Consider the following 12,916-nt stretch of genomic DNA (forward strand, 5'->3'; position numbering starts at 1 on the left):
GGTCACATGCACCGAACGGGCGCCTCTCTCCGCCGCCACAGCCCCACCTCCGGCCACCGCCGCCGCCGCCGCCACCGCCGCCGCCGTGTTCCTCCGCGGTGCCGGAACCGATGGACGCTGAGGCTGCCGTCACGCCGCCGCCGCCGCCGCAGTCGCCGAACATGGAGGTCATTGCTACACCTCCTCATCCGAGCATAGCCAGTGGCGGTGTGCAGCCTGGGCAGGTTTTCCACCGGTCGTTTTCCTCGCCCCCTCGCGAGCAATTTGAGGTCGCGGGTGAACAGCACGCCCCATCAGTTCCGCTGTCCACCCCCTCAGCTGTGCCCCCCCCCCCCCACTTGGGTCACACCACTCGCCGTTGGAAGCCATACTTAACGATGGTGCGTCAAGCCATACTTAACGATGGTGCGTCACTTCAGCGGGGAGGGATGTGGTATCGATAGCAACGATGCCACGGCTTAATTGCCAGTTATGTTGGCACTACGACAGACAACGACGACAGCGCCCTCTAGCAGGCACAGTCAGCTCTTCGAGCTCCGCTATAGAGTCTGCCCATTTGATCAAGAGCAGACGGCAGGGACACTTCACTTCAGCTTCGCGTCACTTACGACGGGTCTAAGGCTTTGCACCTCAGTGCAAAGTTATGTATTACTTTTCTTGCACCAGTAAACTCTGGTACAGCACGCCGCGGAAACTGAATCCCCACCAAACGTCATGCACGTCGAAGACCCCGCCAGACGTCATGGACGTCGAAGACCCCTAGAGGTCTCTGTACCATCGCGCCATAAGCTGTGGCAGCGCGCGCCTCCTAGCCCCCTTTTAGTGTGAGGGCGCCACAGTGGATCACGTGCTTCCAGCGACCAATAGCGGCGCACCCGATAGACTATTTAAGCGCCTGCCTCTCGCTCATCCCGCTTGGGCGCATCACCGCAGATGTCCTTGACCTCATTGGCAGTGACCATGCTCCTGTCCTCCTCACTATCTCTAACGGTCGCCATCCCCGCAACGCTCCTCGCCCTGACGTCCCTCCTAAACTTGTCAATGATTACTCCCATGCCAACTGGGATGCCTACTGGGACTCCATTCACACTCAGGTTGCCGGCCACGACCTTACCCTCCAATCTCCTGATGACATCTCTCGCACTGCTGCCTTCCTGCACCAGACCTTGTCTGACGCCGTCGCCACCCATATCCCCACCAAAGCCATCCACCCTCACCGCCGCACCCTGTCTCCACAGGCCGTCCTTCTCCTTCGAGAGTCCCGCCGCCTCTACCACTCTTTTCTCCGCACTCGTGACCGGGATACACTTACCCGCCACCGGCAATTACAACGACACATCCGCAACCTGCTTACTGCGAAGAAACGCCGTGCCTGGCGCCAGACATGTACACAACTCAACACCACGCTCCCCATAAACTCTTCCAAGTATTGGTCTGCTTTCCACCGCCTTACTGGGAACCGCCCCACCCCCCAGTACCCTCTCTTCCTTAATGACCGTCCCTCTCTCTCTGATGTTTTTTCCATCCCAGATTATCCCCACTTTGATTATTCCCTGATGTCATGGACTGTACGAATACCTCTGTTCCTCCCCTTGCTCCTAGCTTCCAGTACTTGGGCCACACCCCACCATCTGAACTTAACACTCCCATCACTACCCAGGACGTCAGCCTCACACTCCGCACTAAACACAACTCTGCTCCCGGCCATGACTGCATTACCTACCGCCACCTCAAACATTGCCCTCCCTCGTTCCTTTCCATCCTTGCCACCCTCTACAATGTCATCCTTGCCACTGGCTTCTATCCTGACCTGTGGAAAACCTCCCGTATCCTGATGTTCTCCAAACCCAGCAAGACTCCATATGATGCCTCTTCCTATCGTCCTATCTGTCTCACATCGGTGTTCAGCAAGCTCTTGGAATCCATCCTTTCCCGGCGCATCCATCACCTCCTCCGCCAAAACCACCTCCTCCCAAACACCCAATGTGGCTTTAGACCTTCCTTCTCTGCTGATGACCAACTCCTCCGCCTCACTCGTCTCCTCTCCCTTCAGCTAAACTCCCGTCGCTCCACCATTTTTGTCTCCCTTGACCTCGAAAAGGCCTACGACCGTGTCTGGCATCCCGGTCTCCTGTTTAAACTCCACACCTACGCCCTTCCTATCAACTACATCCGTCTGGTGGCCTCCTTCCTCTCCCACCGCCCCTCCTATGTTACCATCCATAATGCCAATTCCCACACCTTCCATCCCTCTGCAGGTGTGCCCCAGGGCTCTGTCCTCTCCCCTCTCCTCTACCTTCTGTACACGGCAGATATGCCCCAACCCCCCCCCCCCTCCAGTCCACCTCTTGCAATATGCTGATGCCACCGCATTCCTCGCCCTCGCTTCTACCCTCCAACGGTCCCAACGCCTTCTCCAGAATCACCTTGACCTCTTTGCTGCATGGTGTAACCAGTGGCTCCTGAAACTCAACCCTTCCAAGATCCAGGCGATCATCGTAGGTCGTACCACTCGCTCCTTCCAGCTCCTGGATTTCTCCCTTTGTGCCCGTCCTGTCCGCCTCATCCCCACCCTCACCAACCTTGGCCTCACCATTGACCGTCACCTCACCTGGATCCCTCATCTCCGCTCCATCCAATCCAAAGCCCACAACCGCCTCCGACTCCTCAAACTCCTCTCCGGCCGGACATGGGGGTTCCACCCCTCTACCATCCTCCACACCTACAAATCCTTAATCCGTCCCATCCTCTGTTATGCCAATCCTGCCTGGATATCTGCCCCCCCCCCCAAATTCTATAAGTCCCTCCAGATCCTTGAGCGTCATGCACTCCGCCTCGCCTTCTGTATACACCTCCCGTCCCCAACGCGGATCCTCTATGATCTCATTCCTTTCCCCCATCTGCTCCTATTCCTCGAACATATCCGGATCCTCTACACCTCCCGCCGTCTTGAACCCCCTCACCCCCTGGTTGCTCCTCTCCTCTCCGATCCCCGCCCCCTGCCACGTCTTCACCGTTGTGTACCCCCTGCCCTCCATCTCTACACCCTACATCTCCTTTCCCAAGGTGGCTTCCATCAACTCCCCCTCCCAGATGATGCCCTCTCTCCCTCCATTTATCCCTCCTATCAACTCTGATCCTCACTCCCCCTCCTCTCCTCTGTCCTTTTCCCGGGCTCCCTTCCCCCCTTTCCATCCTCTTTCTTCCACACCTCCCCTCTCTTTGCCGCCTTCTCTCCCCCGAGTCCTTTTACATTTCCCTCCTCTGCCTCGTCTCATTCCGTCTCGCGTCTGCCCTTCTCCCCCTTTCTTAGTCATCTCCCTCCTTGGTTCCCCCCCTTTTCGTTTTTTCCTCTCCTCCCTCCTTTTTTCCCCCTACTCCAGGTCCCCCCCCCCCCCATCTGCCTTGGATCAGGAGTGCCATCTTTGTGCTGCCTTTTCCGTACAGTGTTTTACCGTGTGTTTTTCCAGTGAGTGCTCCGTGTTGTGTCTTTTGGGAAGTGTTGCGAACAGCCCTCATACTGTCGCTGGGTGTGCATTTTTTTATCTCTTGCGAACAGAAACCAGACTGTCGCCATGTTTTTTTAATTATGTGTCTACTATGTTACTTGTCTGATTCCTGTGTATTTTATTAACATTGCCAACCCGTTTTGCTTTCTGTTTTACCTTTCCGCATTTTTACACCATTTTTCACTTTAAATCACCATTTTATCGCCTGTTTTTCCTTGTTTCTTTCTTCTTCCTTTTTTAAACAAAAGTCTGTAGGCTGTAGAGCAGCGTAGTAAGCTGCTGCCAGCCCGCCCCATTCGGGGGGAATTGAAAATCAATAAAGAAAAAAAAAAAAAGCTCATCCCGCCAGTCTAATCTCGCGTACGTCCATGGACACATCGCCTCGCGTTAGACAGCTTACTTACTTTCTTGTTCTGTGTACGAGTGGACGTGTTTGTTAGGTTTCCTTGTGACTTCGCTGTTAGATCTTGTTGTTAGTTCTGTCCTTCGTTGTGTCCGTCCTCTCCCGTTGTGTTGCTGTTCACAGGCCTCTCCCCGAGTCCCGCCGCGCTTTCAGTCATTTCAGCCCCACGACCGTCCCAGTCGCAGTTACAACATAAACCACTTTTACTTTCTTCCAGTACCGACGTGTATTACCTGTTCGTGCTCCTGCTCCTATCCACGCGCCGCCTTCCAGGCGGGATACAAAAAATGGAAAAATGAGGACGTGTTAGATGATGATCAGTTTGGCTTTAGGAAAGGTAAAGACACGAGAGAGGTAACTCTAACGTTGCGGTTGATAATGGAAGTAAGACTACTGAAAAATCAAGACACGTTCATACGATATGTCGACCTGGAAAAAGCGTTCCACAATGTAAAATGGTGCAAGACGTTCGAAATTTTGAGAAAAATAGTGGTAAGCCATAGGAGAGACGGATAATATATAATATATACAGGAGCCAAGAGGGAATGATAACAGCTTGGGTAGCTCAGTAGTTCGGCGCTAGCAGCCGTGAGAAGCGGAGGTCCGATACTTCCGCCTGTGCGGCGTGTGCGAGTGTTTGTTTACTTGTGGACTTAGTCTGCACGCGGGCTAGTAACAACGATCATGGCGAACAAGTACAGGAAAACTACATTACGATTCAATTTCTGCAAAGACTACGAACGACCAAGGGCTTTAGCAGTGGAACGATTCATTCGAGAGGACGTCAAGATACCGCCAAACGATATTATCGGAATTCACCTATCCATCGTTAGTCCCACGGTGTATGTTAAGATGGTAAATGACGCGGCGTGTGAGAGAATTCTACAGGCGACAAAAGCAGGTCTCCGATTTTGCCATAGTGACGGGAATGTCGGCACGGTAACTGTAGAACATGCTGGTCTGGGTATACGGACAATACGTGTTTTTGAGCTGCCATTTGAGCTCCCGGCTGACGAAGTTATCGAGGCTTTTAAGCCATATGGCACAGTACATGGTCACACAGCAGAACGCTGGACACAATTCGCCACATACCCCGTTCTTAACGGAGTGCGGCAGATCACTATTGATCTTCAGAAGCATGTACCGTCCTCTCTGACAATTGGTGGTTGTCGGGCGGTGGTGATTTACGATGGTCAACCACGTACATGTTCTGGATGTGGCCAGGAGGGACACCTCAGGTCGAACTGTATGCAACGGCGGATTACGCAACTGCCTTCAGATGTGCGGGAGCCGTCGCCGGCGATGACAGTACTACCGATCACCTATGCCAAAGCCCTCACTGCGTCCGCTGATGACCGAAAGGACACAGCCCCGGTGGAAGATCAAGATGGCACTCTCCGAAACCTTGTCGCAGACGTCGGGATGACAGAGCATGCTGCTCCGTCGAGCATACAATCTACGGCGACAACATCAGATGAGACCGAACTCCCACCAAGCACACCGATAGTACAAGAAGCAGTTCCAGCCACTACGGATGCTGTTCCGTCTGAAACGCACTCTGAGACGACATCATTAGTATCGACCGAACTCCCGCCAAGTTCAACGATGGGACTCGAAACACTTCCAGTTCCTACGGATGCTTTTCTTTCGGGCCGCCGTGATTCCCTGCAATCTGAGGACACGGACGGAAGATCACGCAAACAGCGTTCCCCGAAAAGGAGGAAACGGCGGCGTCGCACGACATCTCCTCGGGATGACTCCCCTTGCCCCGACGACGATGTGCCTCTGGACCAAGACGACACAACAGCCTCTACGAAACAGGATGAGGCACTGGGAACTGTTCGATCCGACCCACAGCGGTCTGTCACATTGACGGTACCGGTACGTGGTGATGCTGAAGAGAAATCACAGCCAGTTGGCTCTCCAGACGCAGATGCTGTGGCTATGGACACGAATATATCACAGCCTGAAAAGATGTGGTATGACGATATTGAGGAGGCGCCGGACGTCATACAGAGGCAGCCGGCACTCACGAAGACGGCCTAATAATTGCTGAAGGTGAAGGGAGAGGGGCGAGAGAACGCCATCTAACTCAACCCCCGGCGCCGGTGCAGGGAGATGTTTTTGCGCCTCGACAGAGTGGGATTCAACGCCATGCGAGCCGTATTGCGACATTAAATATCAATGACGTGCGTTCACCGGCCAAAATACACCTATTGAAGGAAACGGTTTGGGCATCTGATGTGGATATTGCTTTGCTGCAGGAAGTCCACATAGCTGCACTCCCATACATCGCAGGCTACCAATCCTATTCGTCACATGGAGATCACAATGGGAGTGGGGTGGCAGTTTACGTGCGAGATGGCTTCCCAGTGGAAAACGTGTGTTATCTTCCGTCGGCCAGGGGAATGGCTTTCACGACGTTTGGGACACGCATCATCAATCTTTATGCACCGTCGGGAAACAATCGGCGGCGGGAAAGGGCGCGATTTTATGCAGAAGACATTGCTCCACTATTCCATGGACGTTCTGAATGTGTAATAATTGGTGGAGATTTCAACTGTGTTCTCAGCCAGAAAGACCAATGGCCGCAAGCAAACATCAGCCAGGAGTTGCGAATCGTTGTGAACGACCTTGTACTTAGTGACACGTGGGAATTACGACATGGAGCTGCACCGGGATACACCTATGTGACAAGTCATTCGGCGAGCAGATTAGATCGCATTTATATCTCACGGGCTCATGCAAATGATGTCCAGGACGCGGAACGCTGGCCATTGGCATTTTCCGATCACAGAGCTTACATCTGTACGGTGCTTCTTCCCCGTAGAGAGGTGTGGAACAGTAAGGCCCCGTGGAAACTAAACATTCAACATCTACATGATCCTGAATGCCGTCAACGGATCCTTGAGACATGGACGATGTGCGAGCGAAGGGTTGGAAGGTATGCGACGAAGCTTGATTGGTGGCTGACTTGTGCTAAACCGGCACTTCGCCGTACGTTCATCTCATATAGCAGGGAAATGGCAGAATGGCGCCGCCGTACCACCGACTTTTATTTTGCAGCACTGCGCGACCTGGATGATGGCCCGCCGGGACAGGACATCTGGATCGAACGCAAAAGAATACAAGCTAAACTAGTGGCTTTAGCTCGGAAACATCTTCAGGGAACCATGGTGCGCGCCAGATGTCACGATACGGTAAGGCACGAGATTCCTTCCATGCACCACGTCGTGAATGAACGAAAGCACCGACGACGCGTTTTGGTACGGGAGTTAATCACCCGCGAAGACCAAAGAGTGACGCGTCAAGCGGACATTGTCTCTGCATTCGTCGACCATTACCAACACATCGGGAAGAAGCAGCCCCTATCGATGACCTCGACCGTATAGCCACGTCCGTCTCCCGTACACTGACGGTGGAAGCCGCGGGAACCTTACTGGAAGCCATTAGCTGTGAGGAAGTACATGATGCGATCGCACAAGGTGCGTTGAATCGGTCCCCAGGCATTGATGGGCTTCCTGCTGAATTCTATCGCGAATTTCGCAACGAAATAGCACCGCGATGGACGGAAATGTACAACGAGATGTTAAATTCCGATGCGCCTATTCCACCGGCTTTTATGGAAGGCCTCCTGGTGCCAGTACATAAACCGAAGCCAGGAATTACGGTCACACATTATCGCCCCATCACCCTGCTTAATGCCGACTATAAGATCTTTGCACGGTTGCTAGCGTCCCGATGTCGTATGTTAATTCGTAGCGTTCTCTCTCCGGAACAGACGACACCGGGTGGATCGGTGAATGTGCAAACAGCTACTGGCGAATGCCGTGATGTGATAGCGCTGGCGGAGGAGTGCCGGCTTAAAGCGGCGATGGTGGCGGTTGATTTTGACAGTGCTTTTGATTAGGTGCGCCACAACTATCTGTATGCTGTACTGGAACAAATGGGTTTTCCAGACCGTTTTACTGGTCTCATTAGAAGGATTTACGGGGGCGCACAATCCTTGGTACAGGTTAATGGGCGTATAGCAGGGCCCATTCAGATTCGACGATCCATTCGCCAGGGCTGCCCTCTTTCGATGCTGCTGTTCGCGATAGCGTTGGAACCATTAATTGGGAGGCTCGCCAATTCTCTTTCTGGGGTGGAACTACGGGGCTACACCTTCAAATGTCGTGCCTATGCGGACGACCTCCTGCTGCTCGTTCGTTCTGAGGAAGAGGTGAAGACGGTCCTTGAACTGTTGTTGGACCACAGTGTGACGGCGGGTAGTGCAGTGAACATGAACAAATCGGCGGCAATGCCGGTGGGAAGGGGCCTTACGCCGGAAGAAATCAGTCCGTTTCCTTATGTGCAACGATTCCGCTATCTCGGCATAGACTTTACCTCATCTGTAAAACATACTGCAGCAGTTAACTACCGACGTATGTTACAGACAACACGTACCATGGTCCGACAACATCTCCTACGGCGCCTTGATCCTTTGCAGCGAGTCGAGTACCTGAACACTTATGTGGTTTCTCGAATGGTGCATATTTCGCAGATCCTGCCCCTACCACTCAAGCTCGGACGTCGACTTCAATCAGCACTAGGCTATTTCGTGATGATTGGATCGCCCCTCAAGGTGCGATACGAAACGCTCACTCTCCCTACGGACAAGGGGGGACTCGGACTTACGAATGTTCACTGCCGTGCGACGGCGCTCCTTCTAGCCACAATGTATAAGCAATGGCGTAGCGGGCGTGATTCCCTTACATCCCGCCTACTGGATCTCCTGGTTCCAGCGTCCCTCACACCTCCGGTGGCGGTGGGCAACATTACGCCACATTTTGCGCATGTCTCAACATTTATCGTGGAACTTAGTTATATCAGAGACGAGCTTCCGCGCACGAGACCGCCATGCGCGACGGATTTTTATGTTTGGCTGCTACGACGGATAAGTTGTAATGTAATTGAACTGAAACACCCCAGGTTGCATTGGCTGAAGATTTGGAGACATGTGCACCAAAAATTCTTTCCTACCTTCGTTCGGGCACTGTGGTTCTCTGTCGCCTGTGGCAAGTTCAACACCCACCAACGGCTCCATGCAATTGGACTAGTGGACACTCCACTATGCCCGAAATGTCACCAAGTGGACGACGACCATCACCGCTTAACTTGTATCGCGGTGGAGGACGTCTGGCTCCTAGGAAGACAGATGGTGGCTTGCTACCTCCGTGTGACCCCGCAACATATTACACCTGCTTCCTTCTTACATCCGGAGAGTGACTACTTTCCGGCGACTAAATCACAGTCGATCATCTGGATCAAAGGTTGGACGATCGCGTACCTCTATGGGGATACTGCCACGTCGCGACTTGACTTTTGGTATTTCTTGCAGCAAGCCCACAGTGAGGTTCATAGATGGTCCCACTATCGGAAAACCTTTGCCAATTATCATCAGGCAGTCTTCCTTGACCCCCCACGCAGTTGGAATGTGCCGGGTGCAGTCGGTGTGCACATTTGACAGCTGATGATGAACCTCACGCTTCTCTCACCACTCACTATGTAATGCACATACTATACGATGAAATGGTCTATATGTTCCTTTTAACAGAGTGATCCTTCTTGAAAATAAATAAATAAAAACAAAATCAATGTTCCTTTCAATTTGTGATTTGATTTAAAATCTTTTGTTTTCTTTCTTTTTGGCAGAGGATGCATTTCATATAGTGTTTGTAAAAAAATATAAAAAATTAATAAAAAAAAGTTGGTAGAGCACTTGCCCATGAAGGCAAAAGTCCTGAGTTCGAGTCTCGGTCGGGCACACAGTTTTAATCTGCCAGGAAGTTTCATATCAGCGTACACTCCACTGCAGAGTGAAAATCTCATTCTGGAAACATCCCCAAGGCTGTGGCTAAGTCATGTCTCCACAATATCCTTTCTTTCAGGAGTGCTAGTTCTGCAAGTTTCGCAGGAGAGTTTCTGTATAGTTTGGAAGGTAGGAGACGAGGTACTGGCAGAAGTAAGGACGGGACGTGATTCGTGCTTGAGTAGCTCAGTTGATAGAGCACTTGCCCACGAAGGCAAAGGTCCCGTGTTCGAGTCTCGGTCCGACACTTCACTTCACAGTTTTAATCTGCCAGGAAGTTTCAAGTTTCAGTGGACGACAAAGAATGAAGTGCTCAGATAAAAAGGGTTTAAGAGAGAGATGTAGTCTTTCGCCTTTACTGTTCAATCTGTACATCGAAGAAGCAATGATCGAAATAAAAGAAGGCTTCAGAAGTGGAATTAAAATTCAAGGTGAAAGATTATCAATGATAAGATTCGCTGATGACATTGCTATCGGGAATAAATGTGATGAATTGTAAAGTGATGTGCTAAATAGAATGAACAACTTAGTGAATACATAATTTGGATTGAAATTAAATAGAAGGAAGACGAAAGTAATGGAAAGTAGCAGAAATGAGAACAGTGAGAAACTTTACATCAGGATTGATGGAGACGAAGCAGATGAAGTTAAGGAATCCTACTACATAGGCAGAAAAATAACCATTGATGGACGGAGCAAGGAGGACACCAAAAGCAGACTAGCACTGGCAAAAAGGGCATTCCTGGCCAAGAGAAGTTACGCTGGTTATCCGGTCTTTTTCTCATGGTCATCTCCCCTTTGCAGCCACTCCCGGAGATCCGAATGGGGCACTATACCAAAAAAACATTTGCCGACGGAGAGATTGTCATGACACTTTTTCAGTTACACGTGACATTTCCTGTTGTTACACGTTATGTGCCATTAATGCAGTGGTTTTCAATGCCTTCTGCCTCTTCATGACGTTGATCACTGCTGGTTCTTTCGCCTTTAGGCGTAGTTTCCCACCGCAAGGACAAGAGCGTGCTCTGAACCTCTGTCCACTCCTACGACTTCTGTGACAAGGCCACTGACAGAATGAGGTTGACTTCTTATGCCGGAAGTGTTCGGCCGCCAATGTTGATTATTAATCAAAATTCGATCGATGGCGGTATTCGAACCCGGGACCGAGGACGTTTTGATTACTAATCGAAGATGCAACCCCTTTTTTTAATATAATTTTGTTCGTTATTGGTCATTATATTTGCTCGGGGCGAACGTCCTATGACGCTTGTCCAAGTTCATCGTTGATCCGTTCATTCACTTTTCTTTTATTACAGAGGGCATGTCCTACAGAAGACGCTAGTGTCGAAGATAGGCCGGGGAAGAAACCTCTGACAGTGTAAATTTGGAGCACAGCATTGTATGGTAGTGAAACATGGACTGTGGGAAAACCGGAACAGAAGAAAATCAAACATTTGAGACGTGGTGCTACAGACGAATGTTGAAAATTAGGTAGTCTTGTAAGGTAAGGAATGAGGAGGTTCGGGGTAGAATCGCAGAGGAAAGGAATGTGTAGTAAACACTAACAAGGAGAAGGGACAGGATGATAGAACAGGTCAGGGAATTACTTCCATGATACTGCAGGAAGCTGCATGGGGCAAAAACTGTAGAAGAAGACAGAGGCTGGAATATATCCACCAAATAATTGAGGACGAAGGTTGCAAGTATTACTCTGGCGTGAAGAGGTTGGCACTGGAGAGTAACTCATGGCGGGCCCAATAAAATCAGTGAGTAGAGTCATAACTCAAAAAAACAAGTTATGTACATCAGAAAAATCACCGGATTTTCGACCAATGTCGTACAAAACTTGTGGCCGCTCACATTTTTGAAAATTTAATGGTTTTTTAAGTCTTGCCTCTAACTCGTGCCTATAACTCTCAATAATAATATAGATTTTTTGTCCTCAGGTGAACCTTCCCAGTAAGGGGCCTAAAATAAAATTGTCCTGGGAAATTAAGGTCACAAGCACAAACATTACAACTGGGGGCCGTAGATTTAGCACAATAAAAGCAATACCAATCGCAGTTGTGTAGGTTCATTTTTGGGCAACCAGTTTCGACGTTACACTACGTCATCCTCAGGCCTAAACTGCTCCAATCCAGTAATCTTCGTGTTACAAATATAGCAGTGCCTTTAACTGGTCTCGTAATAGCTATTAGAGACATGTGCTCACTGAACGGCAGTCAGCAACTGACTGCTGTCCAGCGAGCACATATGTCTACCATGTGTAAAATCTAAACAAGAACTTCCAATATTTTGCTGCAAAAACTACAGGTCACTGCAGAATGCCTTCATTATTTCGAAAGTTTCATCAGAGTAAAGAAAAAGCGAGAAATTAAACACCAAAGAAAAAATCTGTGTTAGGCGAATTCTTTCAGTTTCCTAGATAAAATTACATGGTTTGAGAGTGTATCATTAACTTCCCTGACACTAGTTAGTGTGTTCTTCCTCCACAAGATGAATGACTACAGCTCTGTACACCACCCTATATTTTGTTTCTTCGCCATGACTTCGAGGTATGTGTCAGGTGCTAAGCCGAAAATTAACACATTTTGATCTATTGGATATCTCAGCTGGACATCACAACACCCAGGTTGGTAGAAATAAAAAACAAAAGCAATGTTTCTCACTAACAAAAATGTGGAAGACACCCCTACATACGGAAACCAGAAGAGTTGGTGGCATTATGCAGCATTTCCAAACAGTTGCCCGAAGATGATGGCCTCTACATTTAATCTTAACTTCCACAGTGATTGTGTAGCAGATGTCTTGGTGTTCGATTTCGAAGAGTCCAGGAGTACTGTTTCCTCATTTTGCTGTCATGTACCTGGGCTCTTCGGGAGTACTGTTTCCTTATTTTGCAGTCTTGTACCTTTGACATGAAAGTCGCCAAAGTGGCGTCAACTAAAAAGACTTGAAATACGGCGGCAGAACCCCGAAGGGGATATTCAGGCCAACAAATGCGATAGGATCATTTCATTTCAGTCACGTACGTGATCACTGGATCACTGTTCCAGTGCCGACCATTCCTGGAAGGTGCTGTTCACAACGCACATGGGGTAGTAGAAATAAAAAGAGTAATCTTTATCTTATTGGTGAAAAAAAATGGATTGG

Source organism: Schistocerca nitens, chromosome 8 (genome assembly GCF_023898315.1).
Source record: "Schistocerca nitens isolate TAMUIC-IGC-003100 chromosome 8, iqSchNite1.1, whole genome shotgun sequence".
Lineage (NCBI taxonomy): Eukaryota > Metazoa > Arthropoda > Insecta > Orthoptera > Acrididae > Schistocerca > Schistocerca nitens.